Source organism: Aphis gossypii, chromosome X (assembly GCF_020184175.1).
Source record: "Aphis gossypii isolate Hap1 chromosome X, ASM2018417v2, whole genome shotgun sequence".
NCBI classification, from domain to species: domain Eukaryota; kingdom Metazoa; phylum Arthropoda; class Insecta; order Hemiptera; family Aphididae; genus Aphis; species Aphis gossypii.
Genome location: NC_065533.1, coordinates 58,388,387 through 58,408,937, shown reverse-complemented (window position 1 = coordinate 58,408,937; position 20,551 = coordinate 58,388,387). Strand labels below are relative to the sequence as shown.

Below are 20,551 nucleotides of genomic sequence, written 5' to 3'. Positions count from 1 at the left end.
TAGCCAGTATGGATAAAAGCGTGAATTGTGTGTAAACTTAGATGTTGTGCAGTGTACATGTTTGACTTAATTCATATTTATTTGTTACATAATTATTTATTATTAATAACATGGGTAAAAAATTAAAAAGTGCGCTGTTTCATTTTACTCGGGAAACTAACCAAGTTGGTGATATAGGTAGTAGAAAAGAGATGTACATTTGTAACTATTGCAAATGGAAAACAGTTATAAATGTTACTAGGATGTTTGAACATTTATTAAAAAAATGTTCAAAATGTCCACCAATTGTTGGGCAAACGTCGGGTCTAAGTCAATTAACACATGTACGTAGAAATTCAGACTCGGACTCTGATTCAGTAAATATAACCACATCATCTGTTCAAAAAAGAGTACCAATGAGTATAATGCAATTTGTGGATTCAATCAACGACAATGAACAGGTAAGGTTAAGAGTTAAGATGGTAATTTATAATATTGAGACCTGAGGGTATTAAATATTTTTAGATTGAGATAGACCAACATTTTGCCAGAGCAATTTACTCAAGTGGTACACCATTTCATGCAGTTGAAAATGAACACTGGAAATTATTTTTCAATAAAATCCGTCCAGCTTGGAAAATTCCATCGCGTTATGTTCTTTCAAACAATTATCTTGAATCAGAATTTAGTAGTATAAAGAATAAAGTTGATTCCAAAATTTCTGATTCTTATAGTCTTGGTCTAATGTGTGATGGGTGGACCAATATTCGTAGAGAATCTATCATTAATTATGTTATTACTACTCCCCAACCTTTATTTTATAAAACTTCTTCTACAGGAGCTGAATCACATACAGCTATATTTATTGCCAAAGAAATATCTGTAGTACTTAATGAAGTCGGACCAAAAAAAGTACTGGGGATAGTGACAGATAATGCTAAAAATATGAAAGGAGCTTGGAAGATACTACAAGAAAAATATAATCATTTGCAACCTTATGGGTGTGTAGCACATGGATTGAATTTACTAGCTAAAGATATATCATCAATAGAGTCAATAGCAATTATAGTTAATAAAGGAAAAGAAATTGTTAAGGAAATAATTTTTTCACACAGATTAGATGCAATTTTTAAAGAAAAACAAGTAGACAAGAAAATTACTTTAAAACTTCCAGTATGTACTAGGTGGGGCTCTCATGTAATATTTTTAAATAGTATCATTAAAAACAGAAGCGCATTAAGATCTGTTGCTATTGATGAACGAGCCGAATATTTGTTATCTAATACAACCAAGATACAACTTCTCGACGACACATTTTGGAATACAACTACACAACTTTATGATATATTGAAACCCATATCTAATTGGATAACTCAAATTGAAAGTGATACACCTCAATTAAGTTTAGTACCAACAATTTTCATGGATATTAAAAATAATTTTGAACAAATTTTAACACCGTCTCATATATTATATGACAAGACAAGTAGAATAATGTCATTTTTAAAAAAAAGAACAGATTTTTGTACTAAAAGTATACATAAGGCAGCTCATTTGTTAGATCCAATGTTAAAGGAGAAAAATTTAATGCCTGAAGAAGAAATGGAAGGAATTGAATGTATATCTAATGTTGCAAGGTATACTGATAATATTGATGAAGCAACTGTGTTGGCTGAATTTGCTCAGTATAAAGTAAAAGAAGGGCTATGGAGTAAAGAATTTGTCTGGAATACAGTTAATAAAGTATCTGCAACTACATGGTGGAATGGGCTATGTTCTTCATCTCAGCTTTCCAAAATTGCTACAAAAATTTTACAGCTCCCCCCAACATCAGCCGCATGTGAACGAACATTTAGCAGTTACAGCAATATTCATACAGTAAAAAGAAATTGTCTGACGAATGACCGTGCTGGTAAGTTAGTATATATAAACCACAACTTAAGACTCTTACAAAAAAATCTTGAAAATAAGCCTACAACTGTTCAAACTGTACCATCACTTATAACATCTACCTCATCAGAAGAACATATTTTGGATATAGACACTATAAATGTAAATGATTCAGAATTAAGTGGCAATTCATCAAGCAATATGTCTGTTGATACGTTTTCTTACAATCAGTCAGATAGTTCATCAGCTATTGTTTCAGTACCCAAGAACAAAAAAAAACGTATACTTGAATCAGATTCGAGCATTGATGATATACAAGAAGACTGTGAAAACCAACCACAAAAAAACTCAACTGTAAATCAACAAGAAATGATTGTCACTGATGATCATATAAATATGACCACTTTAAAAGTAGGAGATTTTATAGTGATTGAGATGTCCTCAAAAAAAACAACTAAGCAATACATTGGTTTGATTGAACAAAAAGTTTCTTGTTCAGAGTATTGTGTGAAGTTTATGAAAAAGAAGCCATCAACTAATTCTTTCATTTTTCCACTCATTGAAGAAACATCATAAATCACTGTTGATGAAATAAAATGTGTTTTAGGTACACCAACTATAGGAAGAAGAGAACTATATACATTTTCAGATGATTTAAGCAAATTTCAAAATTTATATTAAAATAATATATAAGGTTAAGTCGTTAAGGTATTATAATATAATTATATATTATGTAAGATGTAAACATGATATGACATGTACAGATCTGTCAGATGTACTAATTAATAAAGATTAAATTAATTTGAAATTCTATTTTTTTTTTAAAAAAAATTGTAACAGAACATTTTTAATTAATAAAATATACTATATAGTATATACTAAACAGTTTTTATTTTTTAAGTAAGTAAAATGTATTAAACAGTTAGTAATTTTATTTTTTTAAGTAAGTTGGTAAGTTTTTAAGTTTTTGTGGTACAATTAACAAATTGTCTGTAACTAAAAAATGTAAATGAAAAATTTTCATGAAAATTTTCAGGATTATTGAAAATTTTCAAGAAAATTTTCAAATAAATAAATTTTCATGAAAATTTACAGCTCTAGTAACACCTATTATGGAAAGAGCTCAAAAACTTAAATGCTCTCAAGAAATTATTTTTATTGACTCCACTAGTAGTGTTGACACCACTAGTAATAACATAACAGTTATTTTAACACCATCTAAAGCTGGAGCTATACCATTAGCAATACTTATTCATAATGGAGAATCTGAAGAAAGTTACACAAATGCATTTAATTTATTACAAAATTATTTTCCTTTTTGTTTTGGAGGCAACAGTGTAAGTAATTTTGTTATGTTGTTTTACATTCAGACACTACTATATTATGAATACCCCAGTTTAAAAAGTAAAATCTAAGTTTTCTTTAGTATTAGGTATAATATTAACATAAAAGATACTAAGGCTGTGTAAATTCAACTATTCTTCAATTATTATTATTTATTAAATATAGATTATAATGAATGATTATAGTAATTTTATAGGTATTCATTATTTTTATTTAAAACTATTTAGGGCCTTTAGGGGAATTGTATTATAGTAATATTAAATAAAAACATGTAATACTTAATAATTATTATTTATTAAATTTTTTTGTTTTTTATTTACCCATGTAGTCACCTATGGTTTTTATGAGTGATGATTCTAGAGCAGAAAAAAACTCTTTGCATTCTGTATGGCCTTCTGCTAAGCAATTTCTCTGCCATTTTCACATGGCACAAGCTGAATGGCGGTGGTTACACGATAGTAAAAATGGAATTAAGCTAGATGATCGCTGTCCACTAATGAGACTGTTCCAAAAAGTAAAATCCATAATTATGTTTTATGTTATATAATTAAAATTAGAGTATAATATCAAGTGATGTTCCCATATAATTTATTAAGGGTATACTCAACACAATTTAACAATAAATTATAAAAAAAATCTTGAGAGTATATGGTGTATATAGAGTATACCTTATTAGATAACCACTGATAATATTCTAATATACATAGGGTTTGAATAAAATAACTAGGAGAAATTGTTATTTTTATTATAGGTAATGTACGCAGACAACATGCATGATTTAGAAAACTCGATAACTGAAATCCGTAATATGTCTACCAAATTCAACAATTTTGTGCAGCGTTTTGAAAAAAATTATAACAGAAAAGAACAGTGGATTAAATTTTATAGATTACATATTCTTTACAGAAATCATGAAACCAACAACTACGCGGAGGCTTCTATCAGGGTTATAAAAGATATACTTCTTAGTAGGACTAAAGCATATAATGCAGTAGCTTTAGTGGATTTCATTATTAATGTTGGCGAAAATTATTTTACTCTACGTTTGCTTGATCATGCACATGAAAGGCATTCTGAATCCTATAGATTTTATAGCAAACTATGCTCTAAAATGAGACATATTGTAAAGAATGATGTTAAACAAATAAATAATTGCACATATTCTATACCTAGCGAATCAAATCCTAAAGTTGTATACATAATAAATACTGAAATGGGTATCTGCTCGTGCAAAATTGGATGTGCTGGAGCTTTTTGTAAGCATCAAGCTTGGATTCATGAAAATTTAAAAGTACAGTTACCTAACCTACCACCTATTACACATGTTGAACGCCATGCACTTGGTATATTAGCATTGGGTGATAAATGTCCAGAAGCAGCGTTTTTTCTTAGTCTAAAAGAATCTCTTCCAGATACATCAGCTAACAATGAAATTACAGAAATTACACATATGGGAAATGATATAGAGCAAAACTCAAATAATGAAATAGTTGAGCCTACAAATAGTGCTAAAATAATTTATTTTAATGTATCAAACAATACAGAGTTAATTGCAGAGACTGATGCTGAATGGTTAAGATTACAAAAAATGATACCATCATTGCCTCTCATTATTCTTCAAAAACTGGCAAAAAATTTAAAAAATATAAAAACCAACCAACAATTTACAAATTTTATTCACTCTGTTAACACATCTGCAAGAACTATAAATAGAAGAGGTAAAATAAGAGTCCAACCTACTTCTATCAGCAGAAGAAAAGGTAATGTTACTCGGGGTTCAAAAAGAATTCCAGCAGGAAGGAGACCTGAACACTATGTGGTTAAAGGAAATATTAGAAGACCTCACAATTTAGATCAAAACATTTTAAAAAGTAAACCAAATGCTAAAAAACATGGAAGAGGCCATTAAAATATTTAAGTTAAATATCTAGTTTATATCTTTGTAAATCTTTTAATTTTTAATTAGGTACTCATCCAAAAAAAACCCTTGTATAAAATGTTTATAATAATGAATCTTTTATAATTTTAAAATAAGTGAAATTAGTTTTTATCATTAAAATATGTACTGAGTGAATAATTCTATTTCAATAGTTAACCATTTTCTTATTCAGTTTCATAAAATGTACTATGAATGAAAATTGAAATTCAAGCAAAGATAAATAAATAAAATATCCTGTTAACATACATTAAACTCCTATTTCAAACTATATAGATACCTATATATTATCATTTTTAATTGAAGAATTTAAATATTATATGATTATACATATATTAGGTATAGCTTGATAAAAGTACAACCAACTCACACTATTGTATACTTATATACACACAAAAAAATAAAACAAAATAACAAAAAGTTATACTTACATTTAATCCATTAATAATACTGATAATATTAACTATTGAAAATATTTTTTAAGAATGTTATAAACGCCACTATATTGGTCATTAATAAATAATAATTTATAGGTATTGATCTTATGATGATTAAAATCAATAAATACAATTTAGCAAAATTTATAGGTATATAGGTAATACACTATATATTATATTATTATATTATATATATTATAAATTACTACCTATTTTTATTTTAATTAAATAATTAGGTCAAACAAAGCCACAATATAATAAGGTGTAAATTATGTAAAATATAATGCATAATATAATAATTATTATGGTAGTTATAATTAAAACGATTAATATATGATTAATATTTAGGTTAATAATATAATATATAATATGTCTATTTTGATAATAATGATAATAATAATTGATATAATATGCACAGATTAATATGTTGGCGGGTAATTCAAATGAACCAATGAAATGCGTGTATTTACGTACGGCGCTGGGGCTATAGAGGGTTTGCTAATACGCCGCGCGAGGCGCTCGCCCACCGCAGTCGGCACCACGCCCACCGCAGTCGGCACCACGCCGGCGGGCGGTCGGGCAGGACCGCGCACGCGCCTGTTGTAAAACCGAGATCCCTGGTTGATCCTGCCAGTAGTCATATGCTTGTCTCAAAGATTAAGCCATGCATGTCTCAGTGCAAGCCGCATTAAGGTGAAACCGCGAAAGGCTCATTAAATCAGTTGTGGTTCCTTAGATCGTACCCAAGTTACTTGGATAACTGTGGTAATTCTAGAGCTAATACATGCCGACAGAGTTCCGACCGTCGCGGCGCCTCCGGGCGTCGCGTGCGGGAGGAACGCTTTTATTAGATCAAAACCGGCCCGTCGCGGCGCGCTTCGTGCGCGTCCCGATCGCGGCCCGCGCAAAGACCTGGTGACTCTGAATAACTTCGAGCTGATCGCACGTTCTCCGTACCGGCGACGCATCTTTCAAATGTCTGTCTTATCAACTGTCGACGGTAGGTTCCATGCCTACCGTGGTGGTAACGGGTAACGGGGAATCAGGGTTCGATTAGAGAGGGAGCCTGAGAAACGGCTACCACATCCAAGGAAGGCAGCAGGCGCGCAAATTACCCACTCCCGGAACGGGGAGGTAGTGACGAAAAATAACGATACGGGACTCATCCGAGGCCCCGTAATCGGAATGAGAACACTTTAAAACCTTTAAACGAGGATCAATTGGAGGGCAAGTCTGGTGCCAGCAGCCGCGGTAATTCCAGCTCCAATAGCGTATATTAAAGTTGTTGCGGTTAAAAAGCTCGTAGTCGGATCTGTGTCTGGGCGGTGCCGGACCACCCTGGCGGTCCGGCGTGTCGCGGCCGGTCGCGTCGCGGGACCACGCGTCCCGTCGGCGCGGCCGTCGTCGCGCTCGTCGGCCGTCTCGGGGTGTTAGTTACCGGCACGTCGGCCGGACGTATTGTCGGCAGGCGGACACGTGTCTCGTGCTTCCGGCGCGCCGCGCGGCCGTCGGGGTCCGACGACGGCGGCCGCCTACTCCAATCTTGCTGCGCGGTGCTCTTCACCGAGTGCCGTCGGCGGGCCGACACGTTTACTTTGAACAAATTAGAGTGCTCAAAGCAGGCTCAAATCTGGCGGGGCGGCTTCGCGGCCGTCTCGTCAAAAGGCCCTGAATACTGGTCGCATGGAATAATGGAACAAGACCTCGGTCCCGCGCATCTCCGCCCTTCGCGGGCGCGCGAAACCGCCCTCCGGGGCGTTTCCGTGCGCGGGCCGCCGGGCCGCGGGCGTCAGTCGCCCGCGCGTCCTGCCGGGCCGGTTTTCGGGACCGGAGGTAATGATCAACAGAGACGGGCGGGGGCATTCGTACCGAGACGTTAGAGGTGAAATTCTTGGATCGTCTCGAGACGAACTGACGCGAAAGCATTTGCCAAGTACGTTCTCGTATGATCAAGAACGAAAGTTAGAGGTTCGAAGGCGATCAGATACCGCCCTAGTTCTAACTGTAAACGATGCCAGCTAGCGATCCGCCGGCGTTTCATTAACGACCCGGCGGGCAGCTTCCGTTAAACCGAAGCTTTTCGGTTCCGGGGGAAGTATGATTGCAAAGTTGAAACTTAAAGGAATTGACGGAAGGGCACCACCAGGAGTGGAGCCTGCGGCTTAATTTGACTCAACACGGGAAACCTCACCAGGCCCGGACACCGGAAAGGTTGACAGATTGAGAGCTCTTTCTTGATTCGGTGGGTGGTGGTGCATGGCCGTTCTTAGTTGGTGGAGCGATCTGTCTGGTTAATTCCGATAACGAACGAGACTCTGTCCTGTTAACTAGGCGGGTAAACCCGGGTCGGCGGTGGGCGCGGCGCGGGCGGTTTCGGCCGTCCGCGTTCGCGTCTCTATTGGCTCGGACCGGTATCCCCGAACGCGTTCGCCCGTCGTCCACGGCGGTCGTCGGGCGCGGCCGCGCCATCCGCGTTCCGGCGTGCGGCGGGCGTGTGTCGGCGGATCACGATACGTTACTAGGGCTACCGCCGGCTCCCAGGAGCTTAAACTCTTCTTAGAGGGACAGGCGGCGGACGAAAATAGCCGCACGAGACTGAGCGATAACAGGTCTGTGATGCCCTTAGATGTTCTGGGCCGCACGCGCGCTACACTGAAGGAATCAGCGTGTGTTAACATTCCTGGGCCGACAGGCTTCCGGGTAACCCGCTGAACCTCCTTCGTGCTTAGGGATCGTGGCTTGCAATTTTTCCACGTGAACGAGGAATTTCCAGTAAGCGCGAGTCATCAGCTCGCGTTGATTACGTCCCTGCCCTTTGTACACACCGCCCGTCGCTACTACCGATTGAACGACCGCAGTGAGGTCTTCGGACTGGACGCGCGTTATTCGGCCCCCCCGGGGGCTGGGTCGTCGCGCGACCGGGAAGATGACCGAACTCGGCCGTTTAGAGGAAGTAAAAGTCGTAACAAGGTTTCCGTAGGTGAACCTGCGGAAGGATCATTAGAGACGGGCCCGCGGCGCCGGCGTACACGCGCCGGTCTCGCGCGCGCCTCATCCGACCCCGTGGCCGCGAGCGCTCGCCCGACTCACGTCGACGACCGCCCGCGCGCCGCGACCCCCGACCGAGCGTCGACCGAAAGATGGTTACCGTCGAAAGACCAGTCGCTCGCGCTCTACCACGCGCACGACGAACAGTTTCATCTACAAAAACAAAAAACACCCGACCCCGAACGGCGGATCACTTGGCTCGTGGATCGATGAAGACCGCAGCTATCTGCGCGTCGTCGTTTAATCCGCAGATTATACGAACATCGACCAGTCGAACGCACATTGCGGCCTCGGTGACCCGCGGGTCCCGGGCCACCCCTGTCTGAGGGTCGTATACCGGATACTCGGCCAGACCGATGCGCCGCCGGCACGCCCGTCGTCCCGTCTAGGCGGCGACAACCAAGGCGACCAGCGCGCGCGCGCGCCCGCACCGGCGGCGCGAGATTGGCGGCTCGACCGGCGCTCCAGGGCGCCCGGTCGTCCGTCCAAGTTGTGACGGCAAACAGTCACGGGTTCTCGCGCCGTAAAACGGCACGTCCCCGTCCGCCCGCCGCGCGAGAGCGCGGCCGGGTCGGCTGAGAGCGTTCGTCTCGACCGCGGTGTCGCGCGTGTTCTCGACACGCGCTCGCGCCCGGCGGGACGCGGCGCCTCTCCGGCTTCCGAGAAGCGGACGCGGACCGTGTCCGGGACGGAGCGCGGACCGCAGACCGCCGCCGTGCGAGTCGGTTCGCCGACCGCACACGCACATTATGATGTATACATACGTTCCGACCTCAGATCAGGCGGGACTACCCGCCGGATTTAAGCATATTAATAAGCGGAGGAAAAGAAAACAACCGTGATTCCCCCAGTAGCGGCGAGCGAACAGGGAAAAGCCCATCGCCGAATCCCGCCGCGCACTTTTGTGTCGCGGCACGTATGGGAGTTGTGGCGTACGGGCCGGCCTCGTTGCCGGGGCGCACGTGACGGTCCAAGTCTCCCTTGAACGGGGCCATGGCCCGCAGATGGTGCCAGGCCAGTAGAGGCCGTCACAGCGTTCCGGGATCGGACCGCGCCTTCGAGTCGGGTTGCTTGAGAGTGCAGCCCGAAGCGGGTGGTAAACTCCATCTAAGGCTAAATACGGCCACGAGACCGATAGTGGACAAGTACCGTGAGGGAAAGTTGAAAAGAACTTTGAAGAGAGAGTTCATAAGAACGTGAAACCGTTCGGGTGTAAACGGACAGAGCCCGCGAGTCCCCGCCGGGCGAATTCACGGTCGGTCCGTAAAACGGCCGGCCGGATCTTTCGCTCGGCCAGCGGACGTCGCGACTCGTTGGGCGCCGGCCGAAGGGCCCGGGTGGCGGTTCGTCGCGGCGGTCGCGTCTCGGCGTGACTGTTCGCGCCGAACCCCGGTGCTCCTGGTCGGCTCGCCCGACGGCAAGAACCGTCGACGCGGCCCCGTCGCAGGGGGGGGGGGGGTCCAGGTGCAGGGTCAAAGAGTACGTGGACATTGTAAGGTGCTTCAAGTGCCAACGTTTCGGGCACAGGGCAGCCATGTGTCTGGCGAAGGCGGACACTTGTGGACGTTGTGCGGTCCAGGGCCATAGGGCTAGAGACTGCCAGGGCGGGCCAGTCAAGTGCGCCAACTGCGGTTTGAAGTTCCAGTCGGGACACTCGAATTGTGTGGCGATGGTAAAGGCGACCTTCATACTGGACTATAGCAGGGCTAACGGGGTGGAGGTACTTCTGCTTCAGGAGGTACTGACCTCGGGTGAAAGACTGTTAGGATTCGACTACGGCGCCGTGAAGACGGTTTTCAGCTGTAGGGATGGTAGTGCAGGGGCGGCCATAGTTGTTCTAAATCAGGACATCGAGGTGGTTGCCCTGCAGGGGCTCTGCGATAGGTACTCTGCTGTGGCCAGTCTCAGGAAGAGATCTGGTCAGGCGGTTGTCTTCGTGTCAGCGTACTTCAAGTACAGCATCCCGACACGAGTCTTTACCGATAGGTTAGGTGACGTTTTAGACAGGATCGACCAAGACGTTCTGATAGGGGCCGATGTGAACGCGCACTCACCGCAATGGTTCAGTCGGCCGGGGAACAACTCGGGTTCAGCCCGGGGGACCCATGTAGAGTCCCTCATCGCGGAGAAGCTTTTGACGGTGCACAACCAGCCCGGTCACATCGACACGTACGAGAGACCGGGTATGGGGTCATCGAACATAGATGTGACTCTGACGAGAGGGGGCTCCTTGACGAACTCGATATCTGAGTGGGAAGTGCTCGATGTCACCGACAGCGACCACAGGACCATCAGATTCAAGATCCACGTCGGATCAGGACCGGAGGGACCTACGGTAGGGAAAAGTCGTTTTAATGTTAGGAAAGCAGACTGGGATAGGTTTAGGCTGGTTCTGGCCCAGAAGGTCTTCGGTGACCCGGAGACCATGGTGGGCGATTGCGGACGCATAGCGGAGTCCCTGACGCGTGCTCTTGGGCAGGCGATGGAGGCCTCCATGCCCCGTTCTCGCAAGTGAACAAAACCGCCATGGTGGGACGCTGGGCTCGAAGAGTCCAAGAGGCGCCTCAATAACTTCCGGCGCACAAAGGACTATAAAGTCTCGGATAGGGGTCAATTCAGAACGCTCAGAAACGAGCATCTGAAAAAGATTAGGAGGGCCAAGACGGAGTCTTGGAGAAAGTTCGCTACCTCCATAAACTCGGACATCTGGGGCCCGGTCTACCGTTGGGCTAGGAATGGTTCTATGAAGAGTAGGATTCCCAATTCTGTGCTCCGAGGAGACGGAACTTTCACGGTGACGGCCTTGGAGACGGCTGAGTGTCTGCTGGAGAGCCTTATCCCCAGGGATGAAGCTGCTCCTGTCTTTGACAGAGGGTGTGCAGGAAGAGTGAGACCGGAGGTCACGGAGGCGGAGGTTAAGAGTGCTGTCTGGAGGATGGCACCTAACAAAGCTCCGGGACTGGACGGGATCACCGCTGGAGTGCTCAGGAAGGCCCGGGGCGTTATAGGTACGCCGCTAACCAACGTCTTGACAGAGTGCCTCAGGAAGTCGGTTTTTCCGGACTGTTGGAAAACAGCAGAGATAGTTGTCATCAAGAAGGGCGAGGACAGGGACTCGAGTCTTCCGAAGTCATATAGACCGGTTAGTCTGCTTTCGGTACCGTCAAAAGTGCTGGAGCGACTGGTGGTGGACAGACTGGAGGCGGAAACGGGGGGCGCTCTTTCAGCGGAGCAACATGGTTTTAGGGCAGGCAAGTCCACAATCAGCGCGATCAAATAGTGTCTGGATTGGGTGGACAACAGTGAGGACATGGTCGTAGGTATTTTCCTGGACATCTCGGGAGCCTTCCACAACCTGAGATGGAACGTTCTTATTAGGAACATGATGGACTTAGGGGCATCCGATGCCACAAGGTCTATCATACAGAGTTATTTGACGGGCAGAAGGGCGGTGCTCTCGGTGGAGGGAGCGACAGCTTTCGCGGATCTCACCAGAGGCTGCCCTCAAGGCTCACAGTTAGGGCCAAGTCTGTGGAACTTATCTATGGATAGGGCGTTGGTCACCAACGAAGACGATAGGGTCAAGCTAATCGCGTATGCGGATGACCTGGCGGTTCTTATCGCGGGCTCCGATCTTGAGGAAATTTAAGGGAAAGCGAGAGCAACGCTCGGCGCCTTGAGCGACTGGGCGAGCCAGAGAGGTCTGACCTTCTCGGCTAGTAAGTCTCAAGCGATCCCTCTGAAAGGAGGACTACGGCCAGGGTTCACCATTCCATTCGGGACAGAGGACATCGTGGCCGTTTGTTCAGTTAGGTATCTGGGTGTCGAGCTGGACAGTAGGCGAAATTTCTGGGAGCACGTTAGTCAAGTGGCCGGAAAGTCCGATTCTCTGTATAGTAGGCTCAGGGCTGCTTCGTCCGCGGACTGGGGCCTTCGGCAGTCCACCTCCGCCGTAATATACAGGACAGTCTTCCTGCCCCGTATCACGTACGCTGCGGAGATCTGGTCTGGGGGAGTTCTTACGTCCAGGGCGATAAAACTCCTAGGCAGTAAGCAGAGGAGAGCCCTTCTCTCTCTTACAGGGGCATACAGAACGACTTCAACGGATGCGTTGCAGGTCGTTGCTGGGCAGATGCCTCTAGACTTGGAAATTCGTTGGCATGTGGTTAGGACCAAAAGGAAAGCTGGCCAAATCTCGGAGGAGGAGATGAGGGCTCAGTGGGATAGGCTTCTGGACATCTGGCAGGACAGGTGGGACGTCAGCGAGAAGGGTCGTTGGACCCACTCGATGATACCCAACATCAGGAGGAGACTGGAACTCACTCTCGAGATGGACCACTATGTGTGCCAGTTCATCACTGGGCATGGGGATTTCAACGCCAAGTTGACGTCCTTCGCTCTGCGGGGAACTGGCGGATGTAGGTGTGGCACTGAAGACGAGACGGTGGACCACGTGCTCTACAGGTGCCCGGCTCTCTCTGCTGAGAGGAGTCGAGTCATCAGGCTCATAGGCGAGGACGCTTGGCCGTGTCCGACTGAGGTGTTTCTGGACACTAGGTCGAACTACTGTGCTCTGCGCCGCTTTGCTAGGGAGGCCATCGAGGCCAAGAGACTCTCGGATAGGTTAGGCTAATGGATTAGGTAGGCCCGTCATAGGCGACGGAAAGGGTTGGCGGGGACCCTGGGTTGGCATTTAGGCGTCGGCTCAATCTCCGCCTCAAGGCCTACCACTAGCCGGCTGGGGAGCTAGAATAGTGGGAGGGGCAACAGCCCCGGGTTGATCTACCGACATCAACCATAAATCCAGTCAGTGCCACGGGAGAGGGGAGCCCCTTTGTGTACCGGTACGGCCCGCCGTATCCGGGATACATCGCCCCTCAAGGTTGAGGAGCCTACCTCGGCTGGAACGTGGTGGTTGTGGGACAAGCGCTAGATAGTTACAAACCCACCGCACCTGGTGAGAGGCACGGAACCCAGGCGGCACTTCGCTGAGTCGTCCCGGGCCTCTAGATAGGTACGGGCTTTCGGGCCCGGTGCTGGTGTTCCTCAGAAGACCCTAGACTATCGGGGATAAAATACTGGTAGCCTAGAGCCACTTCTCGCCTGTTAGTAGCGCCCAGCGCTAAGGCGCGGACGGAAGGAGGTAGGCGCGAGCCAAAAACCTGGAGACCAATGTCCCTATCTACTCGGGGTCGATGAAGGCCCTAGGCCGTAAGAGGTCGTAAGAGCCAGGAACAGATTTGGCTATACCCCGACCAGGCTATAAACAGGACGCAACTCGCGGTCGAGCCCGCCGCGAGCCGGAGGGATCAGGGCTCAACACCCGGAACCTGGAAGCAGGTATAAAATGCAAGGAGTAAACCTTCCAAAACACAATATGTCAGGTCTGGTAAACCGCATAATTGTTACCGCCTCAGTGAAGTCGGATCTCACAGAGGTAGTTGGGTCGGTGCCCGTAGCCCCGCCGTCCCCATCTCTACCGTGCAAGGGCGAGCGAAGTGGTGGCCCCACAACAACGACACCGGCTAGAATAGCCAACGAATCAGACAACGGCCAAACACCGGCCACGCTCGTACCCTTTCCGACTAAAAACTTGACTGCTCAATACGACAACGTTCCCCTCCGGCTACGAAGGTGTAATGGCGACTTAAATGACGAGAGTATAATTGACATGGATACAGACACTGAGACTCAGGCTGATGAGATGAACGGAAATCCAAAGCGATTCAAAACCGGCAGTCCGGAAAAAGAAAATAATATACCCACTCAAGTCATAGAGACCGCTCTAAACAATGTTGACTCTACGCTGAGCAACATAAGAACATACCTGGCTGACATGACTGCAGCCACTAAGATCGGCAAGAAATGGGCTTCCGGTATGGAGGATTTTCTAACGGATATTCTGGTGAACACCAAAAAGATAGCCCTAGAAGCCGTGGAAATCATTGGTATCAACAAGCATACAACGAAGGAGCTCCATCAGGCAAAGCATAAGATAACTCCACGTGCAATTAGGAGAACTATCAACCACTGGCCTTACCACGGATAATGTAAATCGCACATATGCTCAGGTCACCGAGAGCACTAAATATACTGGTCCAGAAAGGCAGATCCCCCCAGCTGAAAAAGTAAATAGAGGTCCAGGAGAGTACCCACCTATCGGAAAGCCTAAACCGAAAAATACAAGCACTAAAGCTAAGGCAGATAAAGATAGACTCGATAAGGCAAAGAAGGCGCCAGTCAAGCCGAGTCTCAGAGTCAGGGGTACAAATGATATGACATCACTTTGGAAATCGATAAAACTGGTGCTGGAAAAACCTAGAGTTGATAGCGCTAAGAAGCTTCAGAACGGAGATATTTTACTAGTATCTACTGACACGGACACTATGAGAGCTATCAAGAACATGAGTGGTAAAGACGGATTCAATGTAATAGAGGAAGGTAATAGGAAACCCAAAGTCAAAATAAAAAACATACCGGCGGATTACTCGGCAGAATTCATAGCTGACGCAATAATGGATCAGAACCCGAATTTGAAACCAGAGTCAAAGGATGACGTTAAACCATTGTTTAAATGCGGTCCCTGAAACCGACAGGTGGTGGACTGGGTGGTGGAAGTCTCGCCAAAGGTCAGGAAGTGACAGAGCTATGCTTAATAAACGCACATTTATCGGATTAATTTCCACCTTCCCGAGACCATTTGTGACCGCACCACACTGCAGGAGATGCCTCGCAGTCGATCATACAACCAAGAACTGTACAAATGACATAAAATGCCATCACTGCGCCACAACAGGACACGATAAAGAAAAATGCAACAATAAGGGAGATGCACCAACGTGCGCACACTGCGGTGGTAGACACACCACAATGGGCAAGGAGTGTAAGACGTGGGCCCAGGGAATTATAGTTGTCCAACGCATAACGGACTACGGAACACAACCAACTCCCTCAAATAATGATTAATATAAAGCTAAAAGTAGCGCAATTAAACATGGCTAGATCGCTGGCGGTGTCTTCCGAATTTTACACATACTGTATCATAAATAATGTGGATGTGGCCATTATACAGGAGCCATACACGAGATTCGGAGTATTAATAGACCTTTTAAGACCTTTTAGCAGCCCAGGCGGCATATCAAGGGCGGGTCAATTGCTGAGTCAGCACATTCCTGCCACGTGCCGTCTCCTCAGCAGGGGGCTTAACTTAACTTCCAAACCACTGGACTTAGAGCTTAGGTTCAAACGGATTTGGAAACTGGAGTTAATTTAAATAAAGCACAAACTTGAACGAAAGCTGTGAGATGATTTTAAGAGCTTTTGTAAAAGTTATAAGTTTGGCGGCAAACTTCAAAGCAAACTCAAGATATACCGCTACAGCAGTTGTATATGCAAAATCCTAACTTTTGAGATACGGGACCTAGAACCTCGACTCAAAGGTCGAACAATTCAGGAGTCAATTTCAAGGCAGTACGAACTTGATTTGTAGCTGTAAGTAAAAAATTACAGCTTTTAGAGCTTTACAACAAAATCGGCAAACATCAAAGAAGACGGCGACGCCGTATCTAGAATCTGCAACTAGACAGATTTTCGCAACTTTGGAACCACTGGACTTAGAGTCCTGGTTCAAAGGCCAAGATACTCAGCGAAGTGCCACAAGAAGGTACAAACTTGAACGGAGACCGTAGGGCAAATAGGGCCAAAACTAGGGCAAGGGCTTATACCGCATAAGTCATTAACGATACCAGGCTGGCCTTATTATGAACCGTTGGTTAACACAGGGGAAGGGGACGGACCCCCCCTTAGAAGGGTTCAAAAATAGGGGATATAGCTCTCTGGGATCTATGAGTTCCCTAGATTCGGTTTCAACAGCGAATAGCAATGCAGGAATCTTAAAGCCAAGCAGGTTATACAACAGGGAAGTCATTGAAAGGCAACGCCAGAGTGACAGGGAGGCGAACTTGAGGAAAATAGAGGAGGCTAACAGCAAATTAAGAACAAATGATAAGAAGCAGGAAAAAGAACAAAAGGGATTGTTTGGATTCTCGAGTTTTGAAAAGTTCAGAACTTCCTTTAGGGGAAGCTCCAAGAACGACGCTATTAGAGAATGGGAACAAAGGCAGGAAAGCAAGAAGAACGAGAAGGGACTTTTTGCGACAATGGATGCAAAGGGTTACGGAATTAACCATGGCAATTTTGAAGGATGGGGAAAGAACAAATCAAGAGAAGTAATCAGAACTGTATACGTCCCGGTAAGAGTTAACTCAAACTCTCCACCTGGAAGCAGATCGGTAAGCAGAACCTCTACAGAGCTCCCTCCACACAAGGAAGGACAAGAAAGATCGGACCAAGATTTTGGTGAGGGTTACGTGGTAAGCAAAAAAGTGGGCATTTATCCAAAGTGCCCATCACCAGACACTGACGAAGAAATTGAAAAGGCTAAACTTAACAGTTGGATTGAATACACCCAGAATCAAGAGTTGTCCGTAGACGAGCCTACTTTTCTGAAAAGGAAAAGGAGCTCAACGTTAGCATCGTCATTGGCGATGGGAACCCTATTCGAAGGATATCATGAGGAAGACTCATACGTAGAGTCAGATGAAATCAACATAATCCCATCATGCACAGAGTATGATGGAGATTTTGATTCCTTGGAAGAACAGGGAGGCATGGACTCTGATCTAGATGATACCGAAAATGCGATGCGTCTAACTAGACCTTTTAACATCGGCGCGCCGGTAGGAAGGAGATGCCCCAAAAACAGATCTACAGCAAGACAAGACCCAGAAACAACTATAGGACAGTACGGGGTGTTGGAGAGCAAATCAGTTATCAGGATTAGAGGAGGTGCCAAAAGCAACTCAGGGGATAGTGAAAGTAACCAGATGGAAACGGATCCCCAGAACGCAACCAACAAAAGGATTCTTGAAACTTCATCAAATGATAGTACTCCAATCAACCAGAGCAAGATATGGAAAGAACAATCAACTGGAACCCCAAAGGATGAGATGGAAAAAGCTTGCTTTTACCAAAGAAAAGCGAGGGAAATGACTATGTACTTCGAAAAGTTCAAAACTTCGACCAAGAAGAAGCTGAACGCATCTAATAACTCGGAATTAGACAAAGGAGTAGAATTAATGAATGACCTAGTTACTGAACTTTGCTTAGAGAATATTCAGTACATAGGCAGATACACAGAATTAAAAAGACTGTACGACGAACTAGAGGACAGCAGAAAGAAGGTGAGATTCGTATCACCCCTTCCACCATCGACTGCTAGGAGAAACATAGCAGAAGAAATTCTGACCACGGATAAGGAAATGGAGACAACCAAAAATAAGAGAAAATCGAAGAAGAAGAAAAAGAAAAATTCAGCAGTCACAGATAAAGAAGGTTCAACATCAGCAGCGAAATCCCAGGACCATACTACGGAGACAGATGCCCCAAATTCGGGCGCAGAAACATCCAGGTCTATGGTGAGGAAAACCAGCAGCAGGGGCAAGAAGGAAAGAGAAAAAGAAATACTCAACAAATGAATTGAACAGACTGTCCCAGTCAAATTCATAGTTAACACGGGAGACAAAACAACAGAAGAGACGAAGAAGCTACTGTGGACACAAGTCGTCTCTAAGAACAAATCCCCGAAGATAAAAGACTCAGTAGTACTTAGCGGAGGAGATCCCATGATCACACCAGCAGATGACACGACTAGGGTGATAATGGAATCACTGGCTAAGGAAGGATTCGGAATACAACGAACAGGTGCATTCCTCCCAAAGATAATAATTTATGATGTTGAGAAGGACGTAAGGCCAGACGAACTGGCAAGAACTATCATTGAGCAGAACCCAGAACTTGGAATTGACCTGTCAGACAAGGACAAAATACATCCTAAGTTCAAAAGGGGCCCAAAAGATAAGGAAATTGTGCATTGGGTCTGTGAGGTCAGACCGGAAGTATATAAAAAAGTTATAGACAGAAGCGTTTACATCGGATACTCGGCATGCAGGATAAAAGAATTTTTGGACGTTTCAATATGCTACAGATGTCAGAAGTATGGCCACATTGCGGCCAAGTGCAAGGCTACCGAGATGGTGTGTTCATACTGCGCCGAAAAGGGACATAAAGTAGAGGAGTGTAAGAACAAGGATAAACCACCTAAATGTGCCAATTGTGGAGAGGCATATACGTCTCACCACAAGGCATGCTCTATGAAGGTTTTGAAGATCAGAACTAACGTCCGTAATACAGATTATGGTCAGCAACAATGAGCGCTTACACAATAAGAATAGTGCAGATAAATACGGCTAGAACTGCGACAGCAAACGAGGACCTCCTTAGATATGCCCAAAAGGAAAAGATAGACGTTGCCCTTATGCAGGAACCCTACGTTAGACGTGGGAGACTCGTAGGGCTTGAAACATCGCCTATCAGGATTATTTTATCACCTGAGGTGCAACAAAGAGGGGCGCAAAACATATTGCATGGAGCTGCAATAGTTGTGTTCAACCCAGCACTGACTGTGTTGTCCAGGAACGATCTAACATGCGCTAACTTTGCAGTAGCAACTATAAGTGCAGAAGATGATAAAGAGATTAACCTAATCTCAGCCTATTTCAAATACAGGGAACCCACAGCTGAACTTACAGAAGTACTCAGGAGAATCAAGAGAGAATGTGGTGACCGCAATCTAATTGGAGCGGATATAAATGCCTTCTCAACAAACTGGTACAGCAGGAAAACAGATAGACGTGGTCTAATCGTTGAAGACATGATAGCGGAGGAACAACTAATACTAGCCAATAAGAGACATCCCCTCTTCACTTTTTCAGGCCCCAGAGGCGAAAATAACATTGACATAACTCTTACGACAAGAGATTTATCAATGGAAATAGATAGGTGGGAGATTATTGAAGGCGAAATAAATAGTGATCATAGATTAATTAGATATAACATAGGAAGAGGTGACTCCTTAAAGAATTTTAAATGCAAATTAAGGTATGCCACGGAGAAAGCAGACTGGGAAAGTTTCAACGCCAAACTGGTTTGGCAGCTTAGTGCTGTAGACGATGACCTGAGACATGCAGATCTTGAAGATAGGACAGAACTTTTAATGCAGGCAATTACAAAGGCATCTAACAAAGCCATACCCAGGAGAAAGATAAGATTAAAGCAACATCCTCCATGGTGGACTAGGGAACTGGATGTACAAAGAAAGAAGATGAGAGCGGCATACAGGAAAATGAATTATTATTCAGAAGAACGACAATCACACAGGAACAACTACAATGCAGAAAGAAACAGCTTTGTTAAACTACTGAGAAAAGTTAAAAGCACCTCTTGGAGGAGATTCGCTGGGGAAATCAGAGACGATAAATGGGGAAGATGTTTCAGATGGATAAAAAGGGCTCGGCGGAGCATGATGCACCATCGGTCCTCAAGAAACCAAACGGAGAATACACGAAGACACTAAGAGAGACACTACAATACCTCTTGGACACGCACATACCTAGTAACCAGTCGGAAAACAGTACAATAGAAGAACCAAGAAGACAAATACTCAGGCATCAGAAGACGAACATGAACGAGGTCAGAGAAGCTATATGGAGGATGTCTACGACGAAGGCACCAGGAGAAGACGGCATAGACGCCTTAATACTAAGGAAAGCGTGGCCCTTTATATGTGAATACGTTACAAATCTCTTTGAAGATCTCATTGAACAAGGGTATTTCCCAAGACTGTGGAGATCAGCCGACGTAGTAACAATTCTTAAGGGCAAAGATAAGAGAAGAGAAGATCCGAAATCGTTTAGACCAGTTAGCCTACTACCGGTCCTCGGTAAAGCACTGGAGCATCTAATATGCACAAGGCTGAATGATGAAATAAAAGAAAATCTAGCAGAGAACCAACATGGAT

The 20,551-nt window shown here is 44.8% G+C and overlaps 2 pseudogenes; both read left to right on the top strand.

Annotated features, from left to right (window-relative positions):
- Positions 1 to 8,808: 8,808 nt before the first annotated feature.
- LOC126552953 (5.8S ribosomal RNA) lies at positions 8,809 to 8,966 on the top strand (annotated as a pseudogene).
- A 7,234-nt stretch (positions 8,967 to 16,200) lies between these two features.
- Positions 16,201 to 18,905, top strand: LOC126552549 (uncharacterized; annotated as a pseudogene).
- Positions 18,906 to 20,551: the final 1,646 nt, after the last annotated feature.